Raw genomic sequence first — 10,938 nt, 5'->3', positions numbered from 1 at the left:
ACCTAATGCGTGGTTAAATAGCAAATGATGGTTCTTCGGGCATCTCATGTCAATCCCATAATTACATTTGTCATGCATAGCATAAGTATGCCCTAGTCATTCATCTCTATGATATGTTGTCAAAGTATTGGCAATCAAAATTGATATTCCTTGGATTGTGGGGGTTGAACCAAGCACATGTTTTAAGACAAGGTTCATCAAGTTAAGGTCAAGTATGGAAGTAACCAGCTTGCAAAAGTTAAGGCAGAAGATGGATCGAGTTACACTTTGTCTACTCCCAACACATGATCAAGCTAAATAATTTACAAAAAATTAAATATTGATGACGTCCAAGTTTTATTTCCAGTTTCACTTTGACAATATGTGACGAACAATGTTGTTTTAATGAAAATCTGAATTGATTCAACCCTATGTCCTACTGAATGTCCTGTGCAAAATTTGCAATACTTCGATAATGCATCATTCACACACATCCATGCTTATTTTTCTTTTCACAATGGTGGCATTGCTCATTGCATTCTTTCCTTGAAATTAGAACTTTAATCATTGTAATCAAAAGGAAAGAATGTGCTTTACGGTGCCCTTACCTAACGCGCATCAGAGCTAGAGTAATGAGTGAAATAGAGGAGGTGCAAGAACAAATGAAGGCTGGCATGGAGACCATGAAAGACCAAATGGCTGCCATGATGGAGGTCGTGTTGAGCATGAAGAAGATAATGGAGGTCAATGCAGTTGTAGTTGCCACTACCAGCGCCACTGCTGAGGTGGATCTAACTCATTCGTCTGACGTAAATCAAATAATTTGTCCAGTCCCCGACGTGGTAGGTTAGGGAGGAGAAGCATTGGGAAGTACAGGCGGTCCCCATGTTGTGCAAAGCAAGAACTCTTTCCCACCATATGGTTTGCCTCCCAACTATGTACCACCCGATGTTGCACACGCTCCCGATGAGAATGTCAATAACTCCAATCCCATACTCATTGAGAGCCAACAACCCCAATCTGATCATGCACTTGTCTCTTAACCCATGTGGGGGACACATGAAGCACCCTGGGACCATGCTCTGGCCGACTGCGAGACTTACCCAAGACATGCCACTGAGGGGCAAGCATTTGGTGGCATACCCCAACCTAACACCTCGGGGGACCCTCAGTACCACCCACAACCACAACCCTTGCTTTTTGCAGTGGGAAGAGTTCCTCTTGCCATGGTGAAAAAGGAGGCGGAGATCATGCTTTTGCTGACATGGCAGAGTTGTGCCTAGTGCCTAACATCGTCATCCCTCCAAAGTTCAAGATGCCAAATTTCGATAAGTTCAAGGGGGCTACTTGCCCCAAGAACCACCTGAAGATGTACTGTTGGAAGATGGGGGTGTACGCGAAAGATGAGAAATTTTTGATGCATTTCTTCTAGGAAAGTCTTACTGGGGCAACCGTTACCTGGTACACTAATCTCTAACCTTCCCGAGTCAATTCTTGGAAAGACCTAATGGTTTCCTTCATCAAGCAGTATCAATACAACTCTGACATGGCTCTAGATAGAATGCAACTACAAAACATGTGCAAGAAGAAGCATGATTCATTCAAGGAATACGCCCAGAGGTGGAGGGACTTGGCATCTCAAGTAGCGCCCCCAATGATGGAAAGGGAAATGATAACAATGATAGTGGACGCATTATCGGTGTTCTACTATGAGAAGATGGTGGGTTACACACCTTCAAGCTTTGCTGATTTAGTTTTCGCCTGCGAAAGGATGGAAGTGGGTCTGAGAAGATAAAAAATTGATTATCCTACTTTGATGAATGAGGAGCCTGAGGAAAATGGAGAGAATAAGAAGGAGGGAGGAACCTATGTTGTGACTGTCGTTCCTACATGGCCAAATTTTCCACCAGCTCAACAATATCAATACTCAGTCAATATCATCCCTTCTCATTACCCATCACCCTATCAGTCGAGAACACTCAATCATCCGCAAAGGTCACCCCTAAATCAGCCACAAAGCCTGCCTGCCGCACATCCGATACCAAACACTACCCTTAACACAAATCAAAACACCAACCAAGGAAGGAATTTTCCAGAAAATAAGCCGGCAGAATTCACCCCAATTCCAATGCCATATGCGAACTTACTCCCCTATTTGCTCAATAATGCAATGGCAGTCATAAGCCCAACATAGACTCCTCAACCTTCGTTTCCCAGACGATACAACCCCAACGTGACATGTGCTCAGGGCATTCCATTGAGCATTGTAGGACCCTGAAACATAAGGTGCAAAGTCTAATTGATGTGGGCTGGCTAAAATTCAAAGAGGGCAATTGCTTGTGAATTCTAATGTTGTCAAGTGGCACTATGCATGGGGCAATTTGAAGGTTGTTGTTAGATGTCTCCAATGAATCATTAGGATTTTCAAGTTTATGCCATTGTTGTAAACAACAGTCACAATGCTAATAATATGGATAAATTTGATGTCTCAATTACATCTTTGCTTATTTAACTTTCACTGGAATGTGAATGTAAGCCGATGGTTTGTTTTCCCAGGCGACCTATGCTCCTGAGTTTGACTTCCAAGTCTATTCAATCATAAATTGCTCGTTCTACACATTTGGTGAGGCTGCCGTAAACGACGAGTAAAAGTAAAAAGTTAAAAAAAAAACATTTGATTGAATGTGTTTCAAATGAAAAGTACAAACATTCATGTGACCTCATTTTATCATTCCTAAAAGTTGTCATTTTGAGAGAAAAGTCAGTTATCAAGAACAGGAGTCATTCAACTTAATCTGTCAATTGAAAATCCTTTAAATGTTTCTCGTCCTTAAAAATTCATTTTCAAGAATCTACACAGTTTCTTTCATTTTTCCTTGCTACAAGATGGTGACAAAAGACAACAATAAATACCTTAGAGCCCTACACTGGGGCAATGAGAGGCACCATGCATGAGCCTCAAGCGAACCTAGGGGAAAATCAGAAGTTCTTATCCGGTAGGTCGAAAACCCGAAAGGGTGGTCTAGGCAAAATTGGGGTTAATAAAAAATTAAAAAAAATTAAAAAAAAACAATCAGGGGCCTATTATTAAGGTTTTGTCCCAAAATCCAAACTACCAAAGGATCTAAGTCAAGATTTGAAATGACACATGGCCATGTTTCAACATCCCAAACACTAGTTTATCCTTTGCTACCCCCTTTGAGCCAAAGCATATTTGTTTTCTAAAAACAAAAAACAAAAAAAAACAGCAAAAGCAAAATAGAAACCCTGAGTAGGAACCACCGCTAAACCGATGGGAAGAGTAATGCAAACAACACATGCATAAAGTTGGGCAACAATGAAAGAAAAAAAGAAAGTAAAATCTGCCAAAGGCGAGTAAAAAAAGAGAGACAAAGATCTCCAGATTTTACAAGAAAGGCACAAAAGTGTAATGAAGGATTAATGTATAAGACAAAAGGAGTAGAGCCGGACCCAAGAGTTGAAAGGAAAAAAAGTACAAGCAAGACTCTCAAGGTTCTTACTCAATATAAACCTTAAACACTCTTTGAGCCTCTCTAGTCCTTTTTTTCACAGCCCTCTTACCCCTGACCACATTACAAGCCTAGTAAAGCCAATGTGGATCAAGGAATGACTAATTTTGCTTTTAAGTTGGGATTCTAGAATGAAACCCACACACGCTTGTGATTGTTAAATATATATCTAAAACAAAACAAAAAAAAAAAGAGTCCTCGAGGTTTCGCACTTGCACATTTGAGAAGAAAACTCATCCGACCAGGAGCTCATGGAAAATGCCCAAAGACAATTGTGATAGTAGGGTACACCTGATGTTAGTTGCTCATGCAAAACTCCTTAGGATTCCTTTCGAATCCAAGGGTAGCCTTCGCTATATGAATTATTTCAGGATCAACCCATGTCATTGAGTTTCAATGGGATCGACAGACCCTTGGCATCGCTCTATGACCTTAAATCAGGAAAGTTTCACTTGGTCATATACCAAAATGTGACAATCCATTGCCATCCTTTAATGGTGCACACGATCGATGCCAAAGCCTTGTGTATTCTTGTTGTGCAGAATAATCAAAGTTTTTAAAAAGAAAGGGGAAAACCCTAAGATCAATATTTCAGTTGATTAATTAAATGTCAAACAGCTCCATTGTCATCACTCTAAAATTTTCAAGAGACTAAATCAAACAAAACATACACTCTGAGGGAGTCCCCGAATAGATTTGCAAAAGGATAGGATGAGGTTGTATGCATTATCACATCTTCCAAAAAAGAGATTGTCAATCTGTGTTTTCCACAAACAAAAAAAATTAAATCAAAATCAAATGACAAAAATAGGAAAGAATGTCATGAACATTGTACAATTTTCCATTGCATTGTATTATTGCATACAAAGCCTGCATTTACTGCATTTCAAGATGAAGGTTGCATGCATCTGCATCCCAAAAATCATGTTCATATTAAGCTATAAGTGCGTATTTTTCTCTTTATATACCAATTTCTCAAATCTAATGTCCTATCTTTTGAATTTAGGATGAGAGGCCTTCTCAAAGAGTCAACCTCTTGCTTTCTCATAAGGTTGAGCCCTTTGGTACTAGTACCGATTGGCTTGTTTCATAGGACTCAAAGTCCTCACTTTATCTTTCACAAGACTCAAATTCCTCATCTTTATCTTTCATAGGACTCAAAGTCCTCACTTTATCTTTCACAGGACTCAAAGTCTTCGTCTTTATCTTTCACAGGACTCAAAGTCCTTGTCTTTATCTTTCACAAGACTCAAAGTCCTCACTTTATCTTTCATAGGACTCAAAGTCCTCATTTTATCTTTCGTAGGACTCAAAGTCCTTGCTTTTATCTTTCATAGGACTCAAAGTCCTCGCTATTATGCTTTCATAGGACTCAAAGTCCTCACCTTTATCTTTCACAAGACTCAAAGTCCTTTATCTTTCATAGGACTCAAAGTCCTCGCCTTTATCTTTCACAGGACTCAAAGTCCTCGCTTTATCTTTCATAGGACTCAAAGTTCTCATCTTTATCTTTCATAGGACTCAAATTCTTTTGTCATTATGCTTTTATTGGGCTTAAAGTCCTCTGTCATTTACATTTCCAAGACTATCAGAGTCTTTTGTCAAGACTATCAAAGTCTTTTTTACATTTCCAAGACTATCAGAGTCTTTTATTAAGACTATCAAATTCTTTTTTACTTTTCCAAGACTATTGGAGTCTTTTGTCTTCCAGAGACAATCAATGTCTTCTGTCTTTACTTTTCCAAGATTATCAAAGTATGTTGTCTTGCAAAGACTTCAATGTCTTCTGCCCTTTACATTTCCAAGACTATTAAAGTCTTTTGTCTTGCAGAGACTTCAATGTCTTCTGCCTTTGCATTTCCAAGACTATTAATGCCTTTTGTCTTCAAAAGACTACAATGTCTTCATTTACATTTCAAAAGACTTCAATGTCTTCAATCATTTTACACTTTCAAAGACTTCAATATCTTCTATCTTTTACGCTTTACAAGACTTCAACCTCTTTTATCTTTTATAGGACTCAATATCTTTGTCTTTGTGTTTCATAGGACTCAACGTCCTCTGTTTCTATGCTTTGAAAAAAAAAACTTCAGATGTCTTCCGCTCTACAGAACTTTAATGTCCTCATGTTTTCTCGGTTTCACTTCCTTGGTTTTCGCTAGTTGCCCAATCAAATAGCAAGATCAATCGAACGAAATTAGTGTCCTTATATTTACTTCCCTTTTATTTATAATAAAAGATAAGTAAACAGGGGCAACTATCATACCCTAATTTTGTCTGGGAACTATCATTTGTTGATCTTTTGATCCTTGCTAGTCGACTTATGGTGTTGAATGCCAATTACAGTGCAAAATAGATGATCATTCCATGTTTAGATCAAGAATGTGAAAAATACCGAAAGATAGGGGCAAAAGGGTCATTTTTAGCTTTTTCTGAACCCTGGCTCGCCCAGGCTAGCCTTTGCCTCACCTGGGCCACCAAATAGCTTAATGGTGAAGTCACCAGCTCGCTTGGGCGAGCTGCTATGACCCTTAATGCCATCTCTTCTTATAAATAGGCATGAGGGAGGCTGAGTGATGGATTCCAAGGTCCAACATTAAGAGAAATTGTGAGAAATTAGAGAGAATAAGAAGAAGAAAGAAGAGAAATCGAGGCCGAGGCACTACCAAATTGCAACCGTAATCAACTTCTACATCGTTCTTTGTTTGTCATCCAGTTAGTTTTTGTTTTAAGGATTTGAATGTGATCTATGAACCCTTAGGGGTCCTATTTCTTTTTTGTGCATCTTCATCTCCTTCTTTTATCATCAGTAATCACTTTTCTTCCTGTAAAGTGAGTTTTACCGATCATTAATGCCATAAATAATCTTTTTAAAGAGATTGAAAGTTAATGAATAAAACCAAGATGAAATCAACATATAACTGATTTTCTCTTCATTAAAATCACTTGAAATCGTTTCAACGTCCAATGCCTTAATGATTCTCTTCGCTTTTCAAACCTGAGAAGATCGTTTCAAGGTCCAACGTCTTAATGACTCTCTCTGCTTTTCAAAATTTAAAATATAATTTTAAGGTCTGACGCCTTAAATGACTTTTATTTGCAATTAAAATCAATCTTTCAAAAAACATAAAATCAATGTAACACATAAACTTTCAGACTTAAAGAACTACGTAGGTTTGAATTCTTCATCGCACCTAAGGATATGTAGGAGCAAGGGGAACATCCTTGTCGACCACAAAAAAACAATAAACATAAAAGGGTAAATACATAATATTGAAGTCATGTTTTGCACACTCGATCAAAGGTTGTCGTCCCTTGTGACAGGCGTGTGGGGTGCAAATACCTTCCCCATGTGTAAACAACTCCCGAACCCTCATTTTCAAAATCCGTAGACCTTTGTCTTTTTGGTTTTTCTAACGCTTTCCCCGAATAAACTTTGGTGGCGAATTCGCGTGTTTTCTCCCTTGGAGGCAAATGCTTTGGCCAATCCATTTTGGTCTTTTCGCCCTCCCGCCGAAGGGTAGGTTGCGACATCTTTGAAAGCATAAATGACTAAAGACATTGTAGTCTTTGAAAGCGTAAAAGACTCAAGACATTGTAGTCTTTGAAATCATAAAGCAAAAGGCATTGTAGTCTTTGAAATCATAAAGCAAAAGACATTGTAGTCTTTGAAATCATAAAACAGAAGACATTGTAGTCTTTGAAAGGTTAAACGAAAAAAGACATTGTTGTCTTTTGAAACATAAAGCACGGGACGTTGAGTCCTATGAAAAAAAACAAAGGATGTTGAGTCCTGTGAATCATGCAATTGGATTTTGGCAATTGGTATATAATGAGAAATCTATGGACTGATATCTTGATGTGAAACATGGGCTTTGGAATGCATGGGCATGCAAACTTTGTCCTAAAATGAAGTAAATGCAGGTTTTGTATGCAACAATGCAATGCAATGAAAAATTGGGCAATGTTCATGACATTCTTTCCACTTTTGGTGATCTTAATTTTCTTTTTCTCTTTTTGTGTGTGAAAAAACACAGATTGATTGTCTCTTTCTAAAAGATGTGATAAATCGTGCAACCTCATCCTATCTTTTACAAATCCCTTCAAGGACTCCCTTAGAGTGCATGTTTTGTTTGATTTAATCACTTGACTATTTTGGATGACAGCAATGGAGTCGTTTGATATTTAATCAGTCAACTGAAATATTGATCCTAGGTTTTGTCCCTTTCTTTTTTGTTTTAAAACCTTTTATTATTTTTTGCATAGCAAGGAAACATAAGGCTTTGGAATCGATCACATGCCCCATTGAAGGATGGCAATGGATTGTCACACTTTGGTAAGTGACCAAGTGAAACTTTCTTGATTTAAAGTCATAGAGTGATGCCAAGGGTCTGTCGATCCCGCTGAAACTCGATGACATGGGATGATCCCGAAAGAATTTATACAACAAAGGTCACCCTTGGATTCAAAAGGAATCCTAAGGAGTCTGCATGAGCGACTAACATTAGATGTACCCTACTATCACAATTGTCTTTGGGCATTTTCCACGAGCTCCCGATCGAATGAGTTTTCTTCACAAATGTGCAAGTGTGAAACCTCGAGGATTCTCTTTTTCTTTATATAAATTTTTTCAACAATCACAAGTGTGTGCGAATTCCATTCTAGAATCCAAACTTAAAAGCAAAATTAGTAATTCCTTGATCCACATGCGCTTTATTGGGCATGTAACGAGGTTAGGGGTAAGAGGGCTATGAAAGAAAGGATCAGAGAGGCTCAAAGAGTGCTTAAGGATTATATTGAGTAAGAACCTCGAGAGCGTTGCTTGTACTTTTATTCATTTCAATTTTTGGGTTGGGCTCTACTCCTTTTGTCTTATACGTTAACCCTTACTACACTTTTGTGCCTTCCTTGTAAAATCTGGAGATCTTTTGTCTCTCTTTTTTTTCTTCACTCGCCTTTAGCAAATTTTATTTTCTTTCTCTTTTCATTGTTGCCCAACTTCATGCATGCACTGTTAGCATTGCTCTTCCCGCCGGTTTAGCAGTGGTTCCTACTCATGGTTTCTATTTTGTTTTTTTTTTTTTGTTTTTTGTGTTGCTTTTAGAAAACAAATATGCTTTGGCTCGGAGGGGGAAGCAAGGGATAAATTAGTTTTTGGGATGTTGAAACACGCCCATGTGTCATTTGAAATCTTGACTTAGATATTTTTGCAGTTTGGACTTTGGGACAAAACCTTTGATAAACACACTCTTTATTCTTCCTTTTTTTATTTTTTATTACGCTAATTTTGCCTAGGCCGCCCTTTCGGGTTTTTAACCTACCGGGTGAGAATTTCTGATCTGTCCCTAGGTTCACTTGAGGCTCATGCATAGTGCCTCTCACTGCCCCAGTGTAGGGCTCTGAGGTATCTATTGTTGTCTTTTGTCATGACCTTGTAGCAAGGAAAAGTGAAAGGAACTATGCAGGTTCTCAAAAATGAATTTTCAAGGACGAGAAATATTTAAAGGATTTTCAATTGATAGATTAAGTTGAAAGACTCTTGTTCTTGACAACTCACTTTTCTCTCAAAAGACAACTTTTAAGAATGAAAAAAAATGAGGTCACATAAATGTATGTACTTCTTATTTTTTAATTGAAACACAGTCAATCAAATGTTTTTTTCTTTTTTTTTTTACTTTACTCGTTGTTTATGGCACCCTTACCAAACGTGTAGAACTAGCAATTTCGGATTGAACGGACTTGGAGATCAACTCATGAGCGCAAGTCATTCCAATGAATGTTCAATAAATATTCAAAGATGTAATTGTGAGAGAATAAGAGACAAGGACATCAAATATATCACATTATTACCATTATGATTGTTGTTTACAGTAATGGCATAAACTTGAAAATTCTAATGATTCATTGGAGACATCTAACAACAACCTTCAAATTTCCCCAAGTATCATGCATAGTATCGCTCAACAACATCAGAATTCACAAGCAATTGTCCTCCTTAAATTTTAGCCAGCCTACATCAATTAGACTTTGCACCTTATGTTTCAGGGTCATACAATGCTCAATGGAATGCCCCGGAACTCCTCCATGATTAGCACATGTTGCATTTGAGTTGTATCCTCGGGGAAATGGAGGTTGAGGAATATTTGTGGGGATTATGGCTACCATTGCATTATTGAGTAGATATGGTAGTAAGTTAGCATACGACGCCGGAATTTGGGTGAATTCTACAGGCTTCTTTTCAAGAAAATTCCTTCCCTGGTTGGTGTTTTGATTCGTATTAAGGGTGGTGTTTGGTCTCGGATGTGCAGCAGGCTAGTTTTGTGGCTGATTTAGGGGCGGCCATTGTGGATGATTGGGTGTTCTTGGCTGGTAGGGTGGTGGGTAATAAGAAGAACAAATATTAGTTGAATATTGATATTGTTGAGCTAGTGGGAAATTTGGCCATGTAGGAACGACAGTCACAGCATGGGTTTCTTCCTCCTTCTTATTCTCTCTATTTTCCCCAGGCTTCCTATTCATCAAAGCAGCATAAGCAAATTTGCCTCTTCTTAAGCCTATCTCGATCCTCTCGCCTGCAAACACTAGATCTGCAAAAATCAAAGGCATATATCCCACCATCTTCTCATAGTAGAACACGCGTAATGTATCTACTATCATTGTTATCATTTCCCTTTCCATCATTGGGGGTGCTACTTGAGCCGCCAGATCCCTCCACCTCTAGGCGTATTCTTTGAATGATTCATTATCTCTTTTACACATGTTCTGTAGCAGCATTCTATCTAAAGCCATATTAGAATTGTACTGATATTGCCTAATTAAGGCAACCATTAGGTCCTTCCAGAAACAGACCCGGGAAGGTTCCAGATTAGTATACCAGGTGACGGTTGCCCTAGTAAGATTTTCCTGGAAGAAATGCATCAACAATTTTTCATCTTTCATGTATGCCCCCATTTTCCTACAGTACATCTTCAGGTGATTCTTGGGGCAAGTAGTACCCTTGTACTTATCAAAATCCAGCACCTTGAAATTCAGAGGAATGACCATGTCAGGCACTAGGCACAACTCTACCATGTTAGCAAAGGCATAATTTCCGCCTCCTTCAATGATTCTCAGCATTTCTTCTATATGATCAAATTTTTCCCTTTCCACCATGGCAGGAGGCACTCTTCCTACTGCAAAATGCAAGGGTTATGATTGTGGGCGATACTGAGGGCCCCCCAAAGTGTTTGGCAGGGGTATGCCACAAAATGCCTGCCCCTCAGTGACATATTCGAGGTGAGGCTTGAAGTCGGCTAGAGTGTGGTCTTGGGGTACTTCATGTGTCTCCCTCATGGGTTGAGGGACCTGTGCATGACCGGATTGGGGTGTTGGCTCTCAATGGGTATAGGAGCGAAGTTATCGACATTCCCGTCAGAAGCGTGTGCAACAT

The sequence above is a fragment of the Glycine max genome, chromosome 2, assembly GCF_000004515.6.
Source record: "Glycine max cultivar Williams 82 chromosome 2, Glycine_max_v4.0, whole genome shotgun sequence".
NCBI lineage: Eukaryota > Viridiplantae > Streptophyta > Magnoliopsida > Fabales > Fabaceae > Glycine > Glycine max.
This window is presented reverse-complemented; position numbering follows the sequence as displayed.